This window comes from Notamacropus eugenii, chromosome 6, assembly GCF_028372415.1.
Source record: "Notamacropus eugenii isolate mMacEug1 chromosome 6, mMacEug1.pri_v2, whole genome shotgun sequence".
In the NCBI taxonomy this organism is placed as follows: domain Eukaryota; kingdom Metazoa; phylum Chordata; class Mammalia; order Diprotodontia; family Macropodidae; genus Notamacropus; species Notamacropus eugenii.
In genome coordinates, this window is record NC_092877.1 from 203,233,940 (window position 1) to 203,257,137 (window position 23,198).

A 23,198-nucleotide genomic window follows, 5' to 3' on the forward strand; every position below is an offset into this window, starting at 1 on the left:
TAGAATTATTTCTTATTTTAAAAAGCATTGGGGCTAGAGTCAGAAAAAACTGAACTTAAACTCAGATTCTCACCCTTGGTGTCCTGAGTACTAATTAGGTGAGTTTTCACCTTATCTAGACCTCAAAGCAGCCAACATTCCAATTTCCAGTAATTTCCAAACCATATCATTAGGCCAATGCCCTTGTAAAATACATACATACATACATACATATATATGTATACTTATCCATATATATTTATACACACATATACATATATGTGTGTATCCCTCTTTCCAATTCTAGCTCTCCTTCATATGTTTGATTCTTCGATTAAAATATAATGTCCTTGAATCAGTCTTGCATGTATTTTTTTATCTCCAGTGCTTAGCAAATGTCTGACTCATAGTGAATTCTTGATAAAGGTTTTCCATTCATTCATTCATTCAGTTTTAACTCAGCTATTTACTAGTTATGTGACCATGGACAAGTTAGTTTGACTTCTCCTAAATCTCAGTTTGCTCAACTGTATAATGAAAGAGTCTTGCATATACTTTTATTTCCACTGCTCAGTACAGTACTTGGCACATACTTAATGCTTAATCATTTTTTTCATTCAGTTTCAGCTCAGCTCTTTACCACTTGTGTGACCTTGAGCCAGTTATTTGACTTTTCCTGATGCTATTTTCTCAACTGTAAAATAAGAGAGTTGAACTTTACGATCTCTATAGCCCCTTCCAGCAATGAATTTTATTAACCTGAAATCCTTATGTAATTAATCTAAATTACTTATTGTAAAACAAAAGATAACATACCCTTTTCAAAAACAAAAACTTGAAAAAGTTTCATAGCTGAAATGATCTATTCCAACCCAGTATCTTGACAGATGAGCAAACTGAGTCCTGGAGTATAGTTCAAGGTCATAGAGTGATTTATTGACAGAGCTAGTACTAGAACTCAGGTCTCTGGGCACCTATTTCAATGTACTTGCTACTTATACTCAGTGTTGTTTGCAGAATTTGATACTAATGGGAATCCCCAATGATTATAGGACACAAAAATCTAAGTAACTCTGAGTTCCTTGGTTAAGAGCAGAGGTATTCACATTCCAAGTGAAAATATAATTAGGAAATATTTAACAAAATGAATTAAAATATAGTAACACAGATAATAGTAATATGCTTTCCTAAGTCAATATTCTAAGTCAATATATGAGCTACAGGGATCCATATATAAGTTTTAGTGACCTTGTTTCTGTTTGAGTTTTGGAACTCCTGCATGAGAGAGCTCTCTCTACCAATATAGTTAGTTACCTATGTTACCCATAGTCTTAAAAATTCATTAGATACCAATCAATTAACTGACTTGCCCAGAGTCACACAGCCAAGGTGTGTCAGAGTTGGGACTTAAACCCAAGAAGCTCTTCCTTGGTCTTGGACCAGCCCTCTATTGCCTACCACCAGGCTACTGCCAAGCTACCTCTCAAAGCAAGGAAAAGAGGGAAACAGGCAGCTGGAACCCAGGTTTCCTCAAATGGAGCAATGTCCCCAAATAACACAAATATGACATGGCTTTGACTGCATTACACTAATTCTCAGTACATATAAACTGTATCCTTGTGCTAAGTTTTTACTCTTTTTTGTAGCAACATGTTATTTCAATAAGTTATTCATTTATGGTATAGATGGCTTTAGAGTGGTTTGAATGCCACTACCAGATCTGTATCCCAAAGAGACCATACAAAAAGAGAAAAGGACCCACATGTACAAAAATATTTATAGCGGCTCTTTTTGTAGTGTCAAAGAATTAGAAATTGAGGGGATGCCCATCAACTGGGAAATGGCTGAACATGTGGAAAACTGTTGTTCTATAAGAAATGATGAGCAGACAGATTTCCGAAAAACCTAGAAAGACTTGACTTACGTGAACTGATGCTGAATGAAATGAACAGAACCAGGAGAACATTGCAACATGGTACAATGGTCAACTGTGATGGACTTAGCTCTTCTCAGCAGTGCAGTGATCCAAGACAATGCCAAGGGATTTGTGATGGAAAATGCTGACCACATCCAGAGAAATGACCATAGAATCTGAATGAAGGTTGAGGCATACTATTTTCACTTTTGTTTTGTTTGTTTGCTTGTTTTCTTTCTCATGGTTTTTCCCTTTTGTTCTGAATCTTCTTTCACAACATGATTAATGTGGAAATGCCAGATTGCTTGCTGTCTTGGGGAGGAAGGGAGGGAGGGAAGAAGAAAAGTTTGGAGCTCAAAATCTTACAAAAAATGAATGTTGAAAAGTATCTTTTCATATAATTGGGAATAATAAAATACTATTAAGGAAAAATAAAAAATAAAATCAAGGTTTGGATAAAATTTTGCAGTGGGATTTCTGCCTGCTTGAATCTAATCCTTCCACGTGGCCTTTTAATAGGAAAATCTGCATATAGTTCACAACTTTGCCTCCACAGAATTTGTAGGGAGTCTTTCAGGGTAGCTGAACCATGATTTTCTCTATCCCTTTGGAATGGCTTATGTAGCCATGGATCATTAGACTCAGAGGTCCCTGAAGAATACATTAAACAGCGATTGAAATAGCAAATGCAAGCTGTGTGAGGATTAGGTTCCTCTTTTGCCTTGTTCATTGAAGATCATTGTGGGAAGACCTTGCCATTTTTGACATGGAACGACAAGCAAGAAACATGAGTTACTTAATCATACAACACTGTATTTAAAAGTTCAAAGGGGAAGGCTGTGTTCAAGGACCAAGCCCAATCCAAAGATGAGAGAAGAAAATGTACTTCCCTCTTTTCTTTGAAGAAGTAGAGGATGATGGTTGTGGCATATTATATATAATGCACTCGATGAATGTGTGAAGTAGTTTTGCTACTTTTTTTCCTGTTTCCTGTTTTGTTTATTTATTTTTTACACTACAAATTAAGTCAACAAGCATTAATTAAGCACCTACTATGTTCTAGGTATTGTGCTGAGGGTATAAAGAACCACAATAGCAGTAGTCCCCCTCAAGAACCTTGCAATCTAACAGAGGAGGCAGCATGCCAAAAACTATGTACAAACAAGATGGAGACAAGATAAATTGCAGATGATCTCAAAAAGAAGGTGCTAGTATTAAAGGGAAGCAGGAAAGCTGTCTTGCAGAAGGTGAACTCTTAGCTGAGGCTACAGTCAGTGATATCTGGCTTGTTGTTTTCCCTTCGTTCTTGAAGAAAACCAATGACATCACAAGGATCCTGTATTGACTTGTGCTTGAATTGGTTCTGAGTGGGGCAAAAGGCATCAATTTCACTCTCTGTTCCAGTCATCAAAGTCCAGTGACAAGACAGAGGCCAAGACAACTGGAGATGGCTTCAGGGTGCATTGATTTACCTTTGATATCTGGGTAGGGTAAAAGGAAGGGATATATTTTGAAATAAAAGTCATATAAAAAGATAGAAAGATATAGATATGTGGGTGTACATGGATGTATATATACATACATATACATATATATATATACATAAATACGCATATGTGAAGGTATATAGTCTACAAGGGTAGGGAACCTGCAGCTTTGGGGCCACATGTGGTGCAGCCTTTTGACTGAGTCCAAGTTTTACAGAACAAATTTTTTTATTAAGGGGATTTGTTGTGTGAAATTTGGATTCAGTCAAAGTGCTGCACTGGAGGACCCAGAAGCCTGCATATGGCCTTGAGGCTGCAGGTTTCCCACCCCTGGAAGAGTTTTTGAATATGACATCATTTATATGATGTGATATTATACTATACTGTGTAATATTATATTGTTATATATTTTGTCATAACATATCTTATATAATATCATATATCATATCATCCTATCATATAATATTATATTGGTTATACTATATAAAGCTGTCTCTATTGGTCACTAAAGCATAATGTTCCAATCAACAGAAAGTAGAATGTAAGTTTCTTAAATGCAGGATTGTTTCATTTTGGTTAATACAGCATCAGGCCAATCTTTTTTGGGGGGAGGTGGGGATGAGGGGAGAAGAGAAACTCTGATTTCAGAGGCATAAGGAACTTTTAGCAACAAAGCTCCCTCAACCAATACGGATCAGTAATTGGTCCACTAATCATAGAGGATCACATAACCAATATATTATCTTGACTTTGAGACTAGCTGACTTTTGCCTGGTATACAGCAGGTGATTAATAATACTTTTTTTAAACACAATTGAAATAAATCATGCCATTTGACAGGCACTAGGGACCAAGTGTTACTATTAATCAGCCTGATAAAAATACAGCAAGTTTTTAGGTATGTCCAATTAATACTCATATCTACTATTAAAACACTCTGGAAAACACAAAAAGAAACAAATTGTTCCTGAAAGTTCATTTCCCATCTTCACAATTCCCACAAATAAAGAGCCCTTTTGGTTTTCAAATAGAATATGAATCTTGTATATGTATAAAGATTCCAAACAACTATAATCATATGTAAAAAGGAAATCTTTTTACCCCCCAAATTTGCATATTGGCATGGTGAAGGGGTGGATTTTGTGGGAGCCCAGTGAAAATACAGTAGTTTTATTTATTCCAGTGATATTTTTTGTGTGTGTCTGTGCAGTCACAGCTGTTTCAAAGCTCCAAGCACCTGACAAAGGGAGAATTGTTCAATAGAAAACCTGTTTGATGGTGTCAGTGCTGCTGAGCAGCTGTAGGTAAGAAGGCTGCTACAGTAAGAGCCAGTTTCAGGGGAGTGCCCTGTGTGATGTGTCTGTTTATCACCATGATGACGGGGTTGCACCTGGTCAATGAGAGAACAATGTGCCATAGAGGAAGTGCCAGGAGCTAGAGAAATGGAGGGCAGCTTCCATTTCCATATGTTTTCCTGTCTTTTCATCAGTTTAAGAGGTGCCTCTTTGAAACCTGAATTCGATAAAGAGCAATTGAGCTTTAATATCATTTCAAATGTATTTGCCCAGAAACAAAGCTGCCCTAAGACACGCATGGCCCTGGAGTGCAGGCTGCCCCTGAACTTGGGGCTTGTGGAAGGAAGAAGGAGTGAGCTTCAGAAAGTTAAGCCATTGACTCAAGGTCACCCAGCTACTCATTCTCTGAGCCAAAATTAAACTGCTGGCTTCTCTGCTCTCACTATCTTTTGTTCTCTGCGTGTAAGGAGGCTGTGCTGTTCACATCTTCAGAATGATAGCACTTTGACAGAATGCCAAAATGGGAAGGAGAGAGAAAAGGGATCAGAGCAGTTTATCTATTGTGGCTAATTAGGGAAAAAAGTAGAAACAGAAGAAAGATAATGAACCATAGGGAAGCTTTACCTATCCAACAGAGCCAAGATGATGGATGCAAGTACTGGCAACTAAACTAAAAAGAGACAGCCCTTCATACCAAGGACATTCTTTTTCTTTGTTTTTTCTCCCTTCCTTCCTTTGTTTCTCTTCCTTCCTTTCTTCCTTCTTCCCTCCTTTCCTTCCTCCCTTCCTCTCATCCTTCCATCCAGTCTCCCTCCCTCCCTTCCTTCTTTTCTTCCTCCCTCCCTCTCTCTCTTCTTCCTTCCTTTCTTCCTTCCTTCCTTCCTTCCTTCCTTCCTTCCTTCCTTCCTTCCTTCCTTCCTTCCTTCCTTCCTTCCTTTCTTCCTTCCTTCCTTCTTTTCTTCTTTCCTTCCTTCCTTCCTTCCTACCTCCTCACCTCATCCTTCCTTCCTTCTTTCCTTCCTTCCTTCCTTCTTTCCTTCCTTCCTTCTTTCCTTCCATCTTTCCTTCCTTCCTTCTTAAGTTTTGTCATCCAAATGCAAAAGGTGTCATGGAGATAGCACTGGATTTTGGAATCATAAGACCTGAATACCTCAAGACCTGATACCATCCTTTACTAGTTTTGTAATACTTGATAAGTCATTTTAATACTCTGGTCCTATAGTATTTTCCTTAGATACCTTATAATCATTTAACAAATCATTTAACCACTACCTGCCTCAGTTTTCTCAACTGTAAAATTGGGGTAATAATTATACCTACCTTACAGGATTGTTGTGAGGATTAAATGAGATATTTGTAAAATACTTAGCACATTGCCTGTTACATAATAGGTAATTTCTAAATTCTTGTTACCTTCCTTTGTAATGGTAATAGTAATACCTGCCCTACCTACCCCTATAGGGTTTTTGTGGGAATTAGATCAAATTTTCATAAGATCAGAGATTTAGAGTTGAAAACTACCTCAGAGACCTTATAGCCCCACATCATTGTTTTAAGATGAGAAAACTAAATCCCAAGTGGTCCCAAGGTGCTATTTGAACCCAACCCAGATCTTCAGACTCCGAAGTCATGCTACAATTTACTCACCGATGAAGACAAAAAACAAATCAATCCTGAAAGTAGTTTACATAGAAAGGGGGTAGGACCAGGTGGGGTGGAGGGACATGAGAAGGACTCCTAAAGATTGGGTGGATTAATTCTCTATAATAGGAACAAAGTCTTCAAAGAGAATTAATAAAATGTGACATGAAAGATTACCTGACCAATTTTATATTTCTTTGTATTTCAGTTGTAGGCTTTCACAGTCAGGACCTAAGGAGGTTACATGTGTATATGTACACACATACACAAATATTCGTATAATCATAAACATACTTGAGAATAATCCAAAAAAAACCCCATAATTACAAAAAGAAATACATTGACAATTCACTTTTTGTTTTGTTTTGTCTCATGTTTTGAGAGGTGAGTGGTGTTTTGTTTTTATTTTTCATAAGAACTTGGTAATTTTAGCCTGGTACTGAACTTTAAACAGTCAAGTTCACTTTTTCTATGGTATGATACTACACAGAAAGGACATCTGGGTGTATCAGTGATACGCCATTCATAAGAACTAAAAATAAATCATTCCTTCCCGTTGCCTCAGCGTCGCTGGACAAAAGCCATATTTCGCTTTATTTATTCATTTTCGTCCAGACCTGTAAATTCATTGGTATAGAGAACTGTTGGCAAGGTAACTCACTCTACTAAAAGAGATCAGCAGCTGTTTTACAACTTTGATTCGTTCCTTGGATCTCTAAAAGAGTCGATAACTTACGTGGGGTCATAAAACCAATATATTTCAGAGAAGGACTTGGACCCAGGTCTTCCTGGATTTCATGACCATCTATATTAACTGTCCCATGAAGACTTTCTTTTATTCACAAGCCATGGAAATTATTGAATTACTTCATATCAAAAAATCTGAATAAGTAATGCTTTGCACACATAATGTCTGGAAAGATGAAAACTTGGTTATTCCCCATGGAAGCCTCTAAAAGTTACATTTTTTAAGTCCATAGAGAGAAAACATTTGTTAAGTTATGGTGGAGCTTAATTTAATACCACTCAACTCTCTGAAATGACTATCAAGTCTCTTAACAAACAGTATTTTATCCCACCATTAAGTTGTTATAATTACTCAGTATTTGACCAGATGGTAAGTAATTTCTAAAGTCAGACCAGGTGTTCAAGAAGCGGAGATAATCACAAAGCTGATGACTGTGGTGAAACTAATTTAAAATGCTGCAACAGTGGCACAGGGGTGCCTCATTCCTAGACTGACCAAAAAAATAACAAGATAAGAAAGAAATACTCACATCCAGGGGCCATGGGGCTAAACATAGGCAAGTCAAGAATGGAAGGGTTTAATCTAACTGGAATGCTGCATATATTTCAATCAATAAATGTCTATTCAGAATGATCATTTTCTTTTCATGTCTAGAGGGAGAAAATTGACAGAAAAGTTGGCAGCTATGTCTATTTCCAAGGTGGATACTAGTAACTACAGATAAAAATCAAACATGGGCAAGCTCTCACTTTTTCTACTTCCCCTTTGATGCACATAAGATAAGCATCGATTACATGGTCACAGCTGGATACCACAGAATTCCACAGCAGTTCTATCACACAAAAATAGGCTACCACAAAATGGACCTGACTTAGTTGTGTACTGATGGATCTTCACATTTGGCCAGGAGAATGCCAAGGTTTTAAAGACTTATCCAGTGCAAAAATGTATCCCAGAAAATTTCCTGTAAGAAACTGAGACTGAACTCCAGAGAAAGTATGAAGCAGAAATTACTTCATACATGTTTTAGAGGATGCCCTCCTCAATTCCTCTTAATTTCAATGCTTTATCTCTTTTCATCTTTCCCTATTTATCCTGTCTATAGCTTGCTTTGTCTATACAGTACTGTAGACTGATGGTTTCTCAAACCCATCGGGGTATCTGCCCCAAGCATGTGAAAACTTCCTGGTGGAATGGACAGGTGAGAACAATTTGTTCCAATAGCCATGAAAGTGGCATTGTAGAGCACTTAGAGTTTGGTCAGACATTGAAGACACCAAGGCCATCCATTGCATCATGGACCGTTGCCAGTCATCCTGATGCTTTTCTTGCCACTGATCTTCAGAAGATTGTGGAAGAGAGAGTGAGGTTGACAACTTTGTGCAATTCTGCTTCACTTAAATCCTATTTATGCATGAGTAAAGATAACACCTCCTGATATCATTGGTCCTCTTCTAAAAAAGGACAACAGGCAATATAAAGTATTATACTTGTTTATATGATTTCTTCCCATTTGATTATAAGCTCCTGGAGGGCAGGTACTATGTTTTGCCCTTTTTTTTTTTTTGGTATACTCAGCACTTAGAGTAGTGCCTGGCACATAACAGGTACTTGATTGATTGATTTGGTGATGGATTAACAAATGGTTGGATAAGGCCAGTATAAGAGAACACATCCAAAACAAAGTTCTTTGTTAAGCAAAGGTTTGCAGTTATTCTAGGAAATACAAATACTTTGAGAAAGCAGTACCATGACAGTGCATATAACTACAACTTATAGAATTCCCAGTTAAGCAATGGCTTTTGAAGTTTATTTAGGTTAGCATTGGACATTTGCAAAATCATGACATCGTGCTTCATGGTTTGTCTACAGTTTGACCCAAGCTACTAAAAGGTACCTTCTTCTACACCTTGAATCCTTAGGCTAGGATCCTTTCTATTCTCTCTGTCTTATCTTTACAACTACCCAGGTGTGAACTGAAACTATAGCTCTAGCTGTAGCAGAGAACAGACCAGACCATCCTTCCAGCCAGACAGTTATAATAAAGGAAAAGAACTGGCCTTTCTTACCTTCTCCCATGTCTTGTGTCAAAATGGTTGGTTAGAAATAGTAATTTTTCTTAGATTATGTGTTCTGCCATTTGCAGTCACAGCCCTCTTTCCTCTCATGATGCATTGCACTTTGACAAAATCCTGATTGCTTCCCAAAACCTTACTTCTATCTATCACTATAAAACTGCCTCACCCCATCCCTGACTGGAAAGAAGAAGAGATGTAGCTAGCAGATATCTTGAATATGGAATTATTAATAAGGGGGATTTTGTTATCCTTTTTAGGGTTTAGTTTCTCAGGATGCATGGCTATGGAAATGTTTGGTTTCCAGGTATTAGATAATAACTTCCAGAATAGCCCCAAGGATTCTAGATAATAATTCCTAGAATCATAGTGATAGTCCTGTAGATACTGTGCAGTGAGGTATAGGGATGACATAAATAATATTAACTATGCTTGGGAAGAATGACAATATAGCTAAGGTTAACCTGTGAACTTAGTGTTGGCAAGATGTCTTTTTTGTCTGTTGCCTTATAAAGCAAGTGGGCACTGGTCAGTGAGTGGGGCAATCCATAGGGGAAGCCATTTGGTATTTGGGTAATTCACAGAGGAATGAAACTGCCTAAACTGGCCCCCACTGAGACTTGAGGGGATTTAGGGGAGTACACAATCTGTGCCTATCTTGATTGAATTTTTCTAGATGCTCCCCTTCACACTGGCCCCTGTGAGAAGGGTGATTATGGAATGCTGCATCAGCAACTCCTTGAAAAAAGCTAGACTAGAAAAAAGTAAGATTATTAACCCCTCTGAAGCTGTTTTCTTGTCCTTTCTGTCTGACCAGATCGAGTGAACCTGTTAAAGGCTGGAATCCAAAAGCTCCAGTGCCTCCTGTGTGTTATCTGTGAAACAAACTAAATCTTATTTGTTTCTCTCAACTTATTTCAGTTTTGCAAGCATTTACTGAACACCTGCTATGTGTCAGGCTCTGGGGTGACAAAAACAAAAATAAACATTTACATCTTTGTCCTTAAGGATCTTAAATTCTCTTCTATTAATTTTGCAATGATCACCTTCCCAATACCTAATACATTGTTCAGAAAAATGTAGGTCTAGTTTGGATTTAGCAAATTCAAGTTCATGATCCCCAATATCACCCTTCCTAAAGTATATCCCAAATTCCAGTTTAGGTGTTCAGGGGAGATGTGCTTTGACTGCATCATTTTCCATGTTGTCCCACTGTATCCTTTGTGATATAGACTCCCAAGTAATTACATAGCTTTGTTTTGTCTTATGTTATTATTAGAGCAGCTAAATAGTTGAGTACGTAGAGTCCCCAGCCCAGAGTCAGGAAGGCTCATCTTCCTGAGTTCTACTCTGGCCTCAGACACTTACTAACTGTGCTTCCCTAGGCAAGTCACCTGACCCTGTTTGCCTCAGTTTCCTCACCTGTAAAGTGAGTAGGAGAAGGAAATGGCAGAAACCAAAATGGAATCAACAAAAGTCTGACTTTATTGAAATGATTGAACAATCAACAAAAATTTTATTATTGCACAAAATCATTGAATTTCTATGCTTTAGCAAAAAATACATTTTTTGCCAGGTATGAAGTTATCTATTTAAGTAACAATTGATAATTTCTTTATCTCCACTCTGTACCTTGTTCCACCATAAGATTCATAAGTTAATCATCTATTCAGGTGATTCACTCTTTAATTTGTTCGAAGTCTATAAAGGAACATACGAAACTAATCTAGCTTTATGTGGTCTCATTTGGATGTCTCCTTTATATTTAAAGTGTCTATTAATAGTCATCTGTTAAATTTGTTTCCCAGAACATTACTGGTTTGTAATTGTGTCTCTTAAAGAAACAACAGTAGTCTTATTAAGCAACCAAAAGATAACAAATGTGTAATGTGTGGGGATAAAAATAGTCCAACCTACAGTAAGAGAAACTGAGGCAGAGCTCTGAGCCAATGACACTTTATTAAAGGGTCCATAGCCCCTCTAATGTGGTGGACCTCAAACCTTCATGATATGAGATATCCCCTCCTTCCAGAAACCTATTTTTATAGGGTTCGATATCCAAACAGTCAAAAATAGCTATACCAGACACAAAGAAGTTCCAATGATTGACATATGACTAAAATAAGCAAACAATAGATCAGCAGTTACGAGTTGGGCAAAGTAAGAAATATTTCCACTGACTAGGTATATAAGGTAGTTGTAACATAATATGGGCACATGCTCACATTGGACAAGAGAGAATAGTCCAGAGGTACAAAAATAATTTGGGGGGACTTTCCTTGTAGTTGAGTCACCTCTGACACCTTGGACTTGATCACCATGACAAGGAAAAACAAGGATGAGAGCCTCCAGCTAGCTTCCCATGATTGTGCAAGTGATCTTAGATCATAGCTCTGATAACAAATTGATTGATAATGATTGGAATAAAGAATGAGGCCTTTAATGAATCAACTTCCTCAAAATGATAATCAACCCTAGAGTTTTTTTCTTTTTCTTTATATGGTAAAAGTCTATCAAACGTGTTTCTGCACATAGACATGTAATTTTTGTATATGTTCAACAAAACAAATGCATTTTCTTGAAGAAATGCAATTTAACATCTTGACAGTCTTTTCCCAATCCCTACTAATTGGCTCCTTAAAGAAATGTCATTCAGAATTTCAGTTGGTATCCTAGGGAATTTTCCCATATCTAACCAGAGTGTTTATCCACATTTTATAGTGTGACACTTCAAATTATTGTACAGAAACTGATTCATCTAGCACCCTGTTCTGACCTGACCTTCTCATTCCCTGGGAATTGGCATTAATCTCTGGTCCAGTGACCTAAATGTCTCTTGCTGCTCTGGTTGCCAGGGAACTATTCCCTGCTCAGCTCCAGTGTCCAGACACAGGACTGGTAAACCTTCTGGATAAAATGAAAGTCAGAGCTCATTGTACACTCAAGAATCATTGAATGAATTCTGTTTGGTGCAGAAGTAGAGGTGTGTGAAAATGTAACCATAGTTATGCTATAGATACATTGCCAAAGAGTTTTAACCAGATATTTCTACTTCCCAGATCTATGTCTGAAACACAAGTACTTACATGTATTCTCCAGCTCTCCTTAGCAAGTTACTCTGCACTATTTCCTCAGGATCCATATCCTATGCCTCTCATCTGAGCTCATAGCTTCGTGCTTAAATTTCAATATTTACAGTTATTATTGACATCTTTGATGGCCATCCCTGCCCCAAACGTGACCGATGGCAGATGCAGAGATATACCCATGAGTACCAAGCACATGACACAGGCAAAAAAATACATTGTAACTAGTACAAAAAGTACATTATAACTATAAAAGAGTACATGATACAAGCAGAAAAGTACATTATAAATAGGAATTAAAGTTTAAAAAAAGTTTGTTCTTACAAACATGGCTACATTCTGCATAACCGTTGATAAAGTACATTATAAATAGGAATTAAAGTTTAAAAAAAGTTTGTTCTTACAAACATGGCTACATTCTGTATAACCGTTGATAACGCTTTTATAATCAAATTATGCAAATAGCCACCAAAACAATAGAGATGTTGATAAGCACACAATTCAATTTACTTTTAACTTCCTAGAACTCTATTATCTTGGAATTTCTTTTTTAAGAGACAATGGTATTCCTTTTAAGTAGCCAAAAGATAACAAATAATGATGAAGCCTGTGGTTCCTTTGTTTTCTTTTCTGATAAAAGTCTATCAAAATCGTCGATATTATAGCCCAGTAATTATAGATTAATTAATTAAATTAGGGTATAGGTATGAGGAAAAGCTCGATGGTGCAATGGATAGTCTCAGGCCTGGCCTCAGGAAGATCTCAGTGCATATCTGACCTTAGACTTTGCCTCAGTTCCTCGTCTGTAAAATGGGGACATACTAGCAAAGGAAATGGCCAACCATTTCAGTATCTTTGCCAAGAAACCCTGATCATGATGAGTTGGACATGACTGGATGACTGCACAGCAGCTAGGCATGACTAATGGAATGTTGACGGGGCTTTAAGAAACAGCAAATACAGAGAAGGGTAGAAAGATTTCTGTTACCTCATGGAGAGTGAAGTAAGCAGAAATGAGAAAACAGCATACACAAGTATAAAGGACAACAGAATATAAAAATAAAAGGACTAAATGTTGTAAAGTGGCAAAAAGCAAGCATGATCCCAAAGAAAAGACTTGAAGAGACATTCCCCCATCCTATTCCTTTGAAGATGTTCACAAAGCCCACAGGTGAGGTACGTGATGCAAATTTTTAGGTTTTTTAATGCATTTATCAGTTTTGCTGATTTTTTCTCTTCTTCCTCTTTTGCTATTTTTTTTTGATAGAGCACTGAGCCTGGGATGAGGAAGACCTAGGTTCAAATCTAGCTTCAGACACTTATTAAATGTGTGAATCTGGGCAAGTCACTTAACTTCTGTTTGCCTCCATTTCCTCAATTGTAAAATGAGGATAACAATAGCACCTACTTTATGCGATTGCTGTATCAAATAAGATAATATATATTAAAACATGCTTAGCAAAGTACCTTCCATATAAGTAGCTGGTATGTAAATACTCATTTCCTCCTCTTCCTTTATGCTCCACCTAGAAAAAGTATTAAAAATAGTTATTGACTAACAGGTCATTTGACAAGCTCTGAGCATCCCTCTTTAATGGCTTAACCCTCTCTTTATATAATGTTCTAAGTTACAAATCCTCTAGTGTTTTATTGTTGGAAGTTAGTATGGGAGGAAAATAATTTTTTTTTACCTTTTCCAAGAAATATTTACTTAAGTATAAGTCTGGATGTTCATTTTTTCTCCAATTATGTGTACCTTTTCTCAAAAGCCCTGCTAGCATTTCAAATATATCTGTCTGCTCGCAATATAGAACTCCTAAGCAGAGTTCAGTTTAATAGGAAAAAAAGTTCCATTGATGAAGGAACTGTCTGCTCCTGAACTGCAAAGACAACATTTCATAATAACCTTCCTATTTCCCAAGGGATGTTTTGGTAAGGACAGACTAGAAAGCTTGTTGTTCAGTTTCAGTTGTTTCTGATTCTTTGTATTCCCATTTTGAGTTTTCTTGAAAAAAAATAATAGATGATTTGCCATTTGCTTCTCCAGTTCATTTTACTGAGGCAAACAGTGATACATGACTTCCCCAAGGTGACATAGCTAGTAAGTATCTGAGGTGAGATTTGAACTCAGGTCTCCCCAACTCCTTGCTTAGGATTCTATTCCCTGAGCCAGCTAGCTGCCTTTTTAGTTGCCCTAATATAGAAGAAATAAAACTACAGTTTGTGTGTGTGTGTGTGTGTGTGTGTGTGTATGTGTGTGCGTGTGCATGCTAGGGGATGGGAAGAAGAGAAACAGGTCTTTTCTTATTTAAAACAGTTTGTGTTAACATCTACCAAAAGTCCTTTCAATTGTGCTTTTCTAGCTTAATGATTAATTATTGTTGAAAGCACTAGCATTTTACCATTTGGGGACCACTAGTTGCAGTGGTGGGTGTTTGAAGTACCGTGTTATTAAGACATGTAAATCAAAAGTAATTTGGGAGCAATCCATGAATTAGTCACACAAACTAGAAAAAATAAACTCTTTATACAAATTAGTTATGTGAAATAGTCTAAAATGGGCCCTCATTAGGGAAATAGCTTGGTGCAGTAAATAGAAAGAATGCTTAAGAACCTTAGTCCTAGCTCTGTCCTGCCATTTCTTACCTTGGACTTGGTTTCCTTCTCTATGAAATGAGGAGCTTAGATAAGATGAGCTCTGTAGTCCCTTCTAACATCTAGAGCTAAGATGTTATGACAACAAATTTGCATACAGCTCTGCCTGGACCAATGGGAGAAAAATACTTTCCCTTATGGTGCATTGTCTAATTAAGCAATCTTTGCAATCGTCTGTGCAAATCGTCTACATAGCCAACAGATGGACAAGTTAATCTATGGTTGGTAAATACAAGATTCCCACTCTTCCTGTCTTAAGAGTTTCATTTTCCCTTCCTCCTACCTTGTGTGTTTGGACTTGCCAACACCAGATCCACCCTCTGTTATGTGCTTCTTCTCAACAAACATTGAGAATCAACCACAAAGATCATCAGTGATGTCCTCTGCAGTAATGACAGGACTTGAGGTTCTAGACTGTGAAAGAGGGCAGTTGTGGGTAGTCCTGCTTTGTCAACAAGCTTACTTTAGGACCGCAATATATTGAAAAGCATTCTGTTCTTGAAGGTAGAACTCCTGAGTTCAAGTTCTGGTGCTGATATTTAGTAAACATGTGACCTTAGGTAAGTTACCCAACTTACTAGTTAATCAGGAGCAGGTACTATTTCATTTAGCAGCTAAAACAGTGCCTAGCATTTAGTAAACATTTAATGTGTATTGGTTGAATTTCCTCAGCCTCTGATGTTTTTTTCTAGAAACTGAGAGCAATAATACTTGCCTAGGTTAAAGGATTGTTATAAAGATCTAGTATGTTTCTTTTCAGGGTGATGCCTCAGATAAAATTTGGGGGAAGGGAAAGTGAATTCCTATACCATAATGCCTTACCCTCAAGAAAATTCTGCAACAAGCAAAGGATTACATCTATGATATATCTGAACAATGTTTACCTGAAAGCGACTGTGGGCTGTGGTCCTTAATGTTTATTCTCAGTTTCCTCCCACCCTAGAGGTGGAATATATTACTATACTACTTCACTGGTTCCCTGTTCCCTAGATCTTTTCTTTCCATTAAATTTGCTTTCTGCACACCCACTGCTTTATCTATCTTTGCATCTACTACATAAAGGGTTGAAAACTCTGAGCACAAATTAATTATTGAAATGCTTATATTTCTTCTTTTTAAAAAAAAATAAGGATAAGTCACATAAGACATTTATACCTGTGTTTTCCCCAAACCATTCATTCCTACTAAATTGTGAAACTTTTTGAATACATAGTTTGGGATGTAAATAGTTGTGAAATGTTTATGTAATGTTCTGTATTCTATCTTATCTCTATGTAAAAGTTCAGCATATATATTCTTAAATGTAGTCTGATGATATTTCAAATTAAAAATATTCACCAGTTTTATGGTATGAAAAATTCTGCATTTCTTCATCACTTAATGTTTGCAAAATGCTTTAAAATGATTGTTGATAAGTTAATCTTGGTAGTATCACAATTATAGGCAAATAGCCAGGACTATTTCCATTCATTCAAATACTTATTTATTATGTACCTATTGTATTTGACACTGTGCTGGGGGCAGGTCGCTAGAGGGCTGTTTGATACAATGATAGATAATTAAGAAATAGACTTTTTTCTAAAGGAATTACTACTTAGTACGGTAGGGTCAAATTTAAGTTCAAATAGAAGACATTATATTATTCATCTATGTCAGTGGTTTCCAAAACTATGACAAAAACAAAATAAATAATGAACCCCCAGAGTAATTTATGTATTATTTATAATATTTCATAGTCATTTACTGCTAAGGTACCATTAAAAATATTAGATAGCCTGAAACTCAGATAATCAATTGAGAATCAACAGGAACCACTGATCTACATTGCTCTGAAAAGCAGAGGTCATATCCTAGGAGACTTAATATTTTCAGCTCTAGAACTTTTGTCTAGGGGCCCATGCTGTTCTGATCAATGAAGATGTGTAAGTATCATAGTCCCAGCTATGCTATTATTCCACCATGGCCATCTTCTTGCCATCTGCCCAACCACAATCTGGATCACTGGCTCATGCCAATATCCCTCCCTAAACCTGACCCTTTACTCCTTTCCAGCTGTGGAGCTGGAATCAAATGTATCCTTGTGACTTCCCAAACAAAATCATTCTTTTCAGGACACTACCACCCCATATATGTTTTTCTATTACTGCTAGAATATTAGCTCCTTAAGGGCGGGGACTTTTTTCTTAATATTTTTATTGTATGTCTTGTAGATAATACATAATAAGTGTTTAATAAATATATAATTCTTTCATTTGTAACAGCGGTATCCCTGTGGACAACAAGGAATCTGTGTTCTCTTTATTTTTCCAATTAGAAAAGGATAGATTTAAAATTCTCATAAACCATAGCTAGTAGGCTAGCTCAAAACAGGAACTTTCTCCTCTAGCTTTTCCTATTCCCTACCCAACTTCTGGGGAAAAGAGAATGAGTTTAGTAGAAATGAATGGAAGGAAACAAGATGGCAGGGAAAAGATAGGAACTTGTCTGAGCTCTCCCAAATTCCTCTCAAACAACTTTAAAATAATTCATGGAGCAGCAGAATCAATGAAAGGATTAAGTGAAACAATTGTCCAGCCCAAGACAACTTAGAAGTTCAGCAAGAAATGTCTGTCACATCAGAGTGTGAGCAAGTGTAGCCCAGTGCAGGTGATATAGGCAATACCCCAGTAACTCAGGCTTTGTAGACAATTGAATCAGCAGAAGTGGCTTCAGGAGCTCTTATCCCACAGACAGCAAGAGTGTCAGAAAACTGGATAGTAGGAGATTACAGGAGTCTCTTTCCTAGAAATGAGTGCAGGACTCTATTGTATTGCCCATACTCAGATCCAGGTCATAGTCACAGGGCAAGGAGGAATGGTAGAACTCAAGAACTGGATGCCACAGGGGAACAGGACACTGGTCACAGTTCCCCAGCAAAAAAGAGTACTTATGGCCACTCACAGATCAGAACACAGTCCAGGAGAATAGCAAGCAACCTCTCCTTAGATCCTACTACATTGGAAGAATGAAAACTTACAGACCTCCACAACTAGCTTTGAAAACAGTTACACAAAAACCCTGAAGACAAGGAACCCTTCACCCCAGGAACCAAGGCCAACTTTAACATAAAGTTAAAAACAAAGAGATAGGCTGGGAATTTAACAAAAACTGGGGAAAATGACAAAAAAAAGACTGTCCATACAAAGTTACTATAGGGATAGGAGAGATCAAAACACAAACTCAGAAGAAGGCAACAAAGTCAGAACTGCTACATCCAAAACCTTAAAGAAATGTTTAGATTGATCTCAGACCCCTAAAAATTCCTTGCAGTACTTGAAAATGATTTTAAAAATCAAGTAAGAAAGGTGGGGGGAAAATTTTGGGAAAAAATGACAATAGTATAAGAAAATCATGGAAAAAAAGAGACAATGGGTTGGGAAAGGAGGCACAAAAATATTGAAGAAAATTACACCTTGAAAATCAGGATAGGCCAAATAATAAAAAGGCATAATAATCCACTAAACAGAAGAACTCCTTCAAAAACACTATTGACCAAAGGAAAAAGATATACAAAAAATCACTGAAGAGAAGAACTCTTTAAAAAACAAGACTGGTCAAATGGAAAAGATGTACAAAATTTCACTGAAGGAAGGAACTCCTTAAAGAGTAAAATTGGTCAAATGGAAAACTTACAAAAGCTCACTGAAGAATGATTCCTTAAAAATTAGAAGTAGACAATTGAGAACTCCATGAGACATAAAGAAAGAATAAAACAAAATCAAAACAATGAAAAAAACAGAAGAAAATATGAAATATATCATTGGAAAAAATAACTGACCAGGAAAACAGATTGAGGAGACTTAATTATTGGATTATTTGAAATTTATGTTAAAAAAGACTCTAGACATCATATTTTGAGAAATTATGAACGAAAACTAGCCTAAGAATCCACTCATCATCTCCTGAAAAAAATTTCAAAATTAAAACTCTCAAGAATATTATAGCAAAATTCCATAGCTCCCCAGTCAAGAAGAAATTATTATAAGCATCCAGAAAGAAGCAATTCAAATATCATGGAGCCATAGTCAGGATAACACAAGATTTTCTACATTAAAGAAAATTCTACATTAAAGAACTGGAGAGCTTGGAATATGATATTTCAAAAGGCAAAGGAGCTAGGATTACAACCAAGAATCACCAATTGAGTAAAACTGAGTGTAGTTCTTCAAGAGAAAACAAATGGATATTTAATGAAACAGAACATTCAAGCAATTCTGATGAAAAAATCAACTCTAAATAGAATTTTGACTATCAATATAAGACTCAAGAAAACCACTGAAAGGTAAACAGGAGAGAGAAATCATACGGGATTCATTAAGGCTAAACTATTTATGTTCCTACATGGGAAGATGATACTGTAACTACTAAGAACTTTATCATCCTTAGGGAAGTTAGAAGGAGTATACAGACACAAAGGTCATGAATGTTGAGTTGACTGTGATGAGATCATATCATAAAATTAAATTAAATTAAGGAGTGAAAAAAGCAATGCACTGGAAGAAGGGGGAAAGAAGAGGTAAATTATCACATGTAAAAGCAGTGAAAAAAGCTTTTGCAGTGTAGAGGAAGATGGGACATGTAGAGGGGAGCACTTGAACCTTACTCTCATCAGAATTGGCTCAAAGTACCTTTATGCAAATATAGCAGCTCTTTTTGCAAATAATTGGACTTTGACGGAATGCCCATCAATTGAGTAATGGCTGAAAAAGTTGTAATATAATTGTGATAGAATACTATTGTGCTCTAAGCAGGATGATTTCAGAAAAACCTACAAAGATTTACATGAGCTGATGCAAAGTAATGTGAGCAGAACCAGGAGACCATTGTACACAGTCACCGCAATGTTCTAATGATGAGCAACTATGAATGACTTAGCTATCCTAACCAATACAATGATCCAAGGCATGTTCAAAGGACTCCTGATGAACAATGAAAGCCACGTCCATAGAAGGAACTGATTCTAAATGTAGACTGATGCATACTTTTTTAAAATTTTATTTTTCGTGTTTGGTTGGATTTATTGTTTGTGTGTGTGTATATATTTTTAGTTTGTGTTTTCTTTCAGAATATAACTTAATATTGAAATATGTTTTGCATGACTGCACATTTATAACCTATATCAAATTGCTTACCTTCTCAAAGCAGGTGGGAGGGAGAAAGGGAAAGAGAGAATTTGGAATTCAAATTTTTTTAAATGATTGTTAAATTTGTTTTTACATTTAATTTACAAAAAAATAAAATAATAAGAAATAAAAGGGGCTGATTTTAACTTTCTGAAATTGAGCATTTCAACTTTTAAGGCTTTGCTTTAGAGAGACCTAGGGTCATTCATATAATTAAACTCTTCTTGGATTACTCCTAGGGATATCTTTTAATCACTCACACCAAAATAACAGGATCCTAATGAAAATAATATAGAAAAGAAAATCTCTCAGGGATGAAACAGCTAGATGTCTCAGTGGTTAGAGTTCTGGAGTCAGGAATGCCTAAGTTCAAATCCAGCCTCAGACACTCACTTGCTACATGACCTAAGTCACTTAGCCTCTGTTTACCTTAATCCATTGAAGAAGGAAATGGCAAAGCACTCCATTATTTTTGCCCATGGACAGTATTGGTATGCTGTGGTCCATGAGGTCTCAAAGAATTAGACATGATTCAACAACAACAACAACAGGCCTGGGAAATATAAAACCCCTCAAAGCCTCACCTACATGCAAAGATGTAATCTAATCTTAACTAATGGCATTCCCCCCACCCCAGACAATGAGAAGAAATTGTCATAAAAGCAGTTTCTGGTTTATAAAATACCACTCATAGTCATGGATAGGAAAATAGGGTAAAATTGGCTTTTGTTATGGAGGGAGAAGTGATGGGATATGAAAAATGTTCCTTAGTTGCTGGGTTTTGCCATGTTTTGAAGTTTTGTTGGAGGACGGGGGAAGTAGAGACAGAAGATGCTATGGAGCAAGACCTTCCCCCAATCAAGGTTACTTTGGTCCCATTAGTGTTGCCTTGGCCAACGAAGCTAGCTGTACTGGAGGAAGTCCAATTGTTTTCCATCCCCCTGATAGTTTCTGCTCTGCCATGAGCCATACCTCCTATTCATCTCCTAGCTATGTTTCTTCTCAGCTTTAGCTTCTCTCTAGCTACAACTCCTCTCATTGTCAGATTTGATATTCTTTGTCCCAAACTCTGCTTAGTCAACTTGTTGTAATCCCTCCCTACAAGGAGCTATCTCATTAGTCTCTGGAACCTTGTTGGAGGGGCATGTAGTTCATTCATTTATTCATTCACACTCTTCTTTCTAATCTACTCAATTAAATTCAACAAACATTTATTAAGTATCTACCATGTATAAGTCACTAATCTAGGAGATACAAAACAAAATAATAAAGAAAACCAAAATAAATGGAAAGAAAGGAAATGAAAAAGCCCCAGATTTCTCAAAGCATTACATTCTATTAGAGAGATACAGCATCTATACTAGCAAGTAAATGTGAATTATATACAAAATAATTTAAAAAGAAATTAGGCAACTAGGAGGAACCAGGAAGAGTGGTAGTAGGTGGTACTTCAGCTCTATTTTGAAAGAACAGGAATTCTAAGAGGTTGTGGTAAGTAGAGAAGGCATTCAAGACATGGCTGTCCTACCTAGTTAGCTAATTCAGAGCTGCTAGCTGCCAGTCCTATGCCCAGCACAATCTGCCAGGAAAACTACAACATGTCATTTCAGTTGTTAGAAATGCCTGAAACCCAAACTTCAATATGGTTAAATGACATTTCAAATTAGAAAAAACATGAAGCTTTCCACATATTGGCAGAGTTGTTTTTATGGGGGCTTTTTTTTCAGATTTTTTTTTAATGTCCCAGTTGTTTGTGAATATCTATGCCTGGCGATCTGGGCACAGAGCCCGGTTTGGCTTAATTTTTATTTATTAGTATGTATCACATCCCAGATTGTTTTGAGATGGGTGCTTGCTAAATTATCATTATCATAAGTAGCACAATAAGGTTGAATTGGGAAATAGAGTGTGGGAGAGACACAGCTCCATCAGTATGTAACAATGACACTGTGGATCATGAGCAGAAAGGTAAAATTCAAATCAAAGACAGATATGGTGAGAAGAGGCACAAAAGCCTGCTCTTGCCTTTACATCACATCAGGGGTTTAACCTTCAAGCTTCATTGATCAAACCTGAAATGAAAGATCATTAGGCTCTAAAAGACTAACTCTACCTTTAAAATCTATGTTCTAAATTCTATGCTAGCTAAGCTCAATCAAGAAAGTCCCAGTGGGCCTAATTCCTATTACACTCCTCTGGACTCCCATTTACCAGCTCTATGCATGAAGCATTTATTAATTCCAAAAGACCCAGGCTGACATGTGAGGTACATAGGAGGAAGAAAACTAGGTCAGACAACCTCCACTAAGCAATCCAGAAAAATTTCTATAACGTCAAATGACATTTGATCAGGGTTCTTAATTCCCTTTCTTTAAAAAGTAAAAAAAAAATATATGCTATTCTACCTAGGCAATAGAAAATTGTCCCACTAAGGCTGTCTAAAACAATGTAGGAATCAAAACTATTTTACTTTCATACTAACGTAATGACCTCTCTAATTGTCTCTGAAAAGGAAACATGATCTAGTAGGCAGAGCAATGGACTTGGAATCAGAAGGTAGGCCTATAGGTCACAGTTTGCTGTGACAAGTGCAACCATGAGTAGTAAGTTAACTGCTCCAAGTTGCAATTTCTTGTTGTCATTTCAGTCATGTCCAATTCTCCATGATCCCATTTGGAGTTTTCTTGGCAAAGTTACAATATACTTATCTGTAAAATGGATATAAATATACTTTATTACTTGCAAATATAGCAGCATTTTCCCATTTATATCACTGTTAATAGGTATATGTACTGGACCTGTGATTTTGCTGGTACAGGGACCTTCTAAGTAAGGAAAATCTACTACTTCAGATAAATACTGACTCTACAACTAATAGTTGTCTAAAGCTCTGAAATGTTAGGTGACTTGTGCAGAATCGTATGCATAATCAGTGTTAGAAGAAGGGCTTAAACCCTGTTCTCGGCTGCTTCTCCATGTAGTGTCAAACAAGTGATTCTCTGATTTATTTGGTGAGATTGCTGGATGAGGATGCCTGTGTTTGGAGCTTTTGATTATATTTTCCCCTGGAGTGTCATGACCCTTGGCACTTCATGGAGAGTTCATCTCATGGGATGATGAGCCTTACTTCTTGGTTTTGAGCTAGTTGTATTACA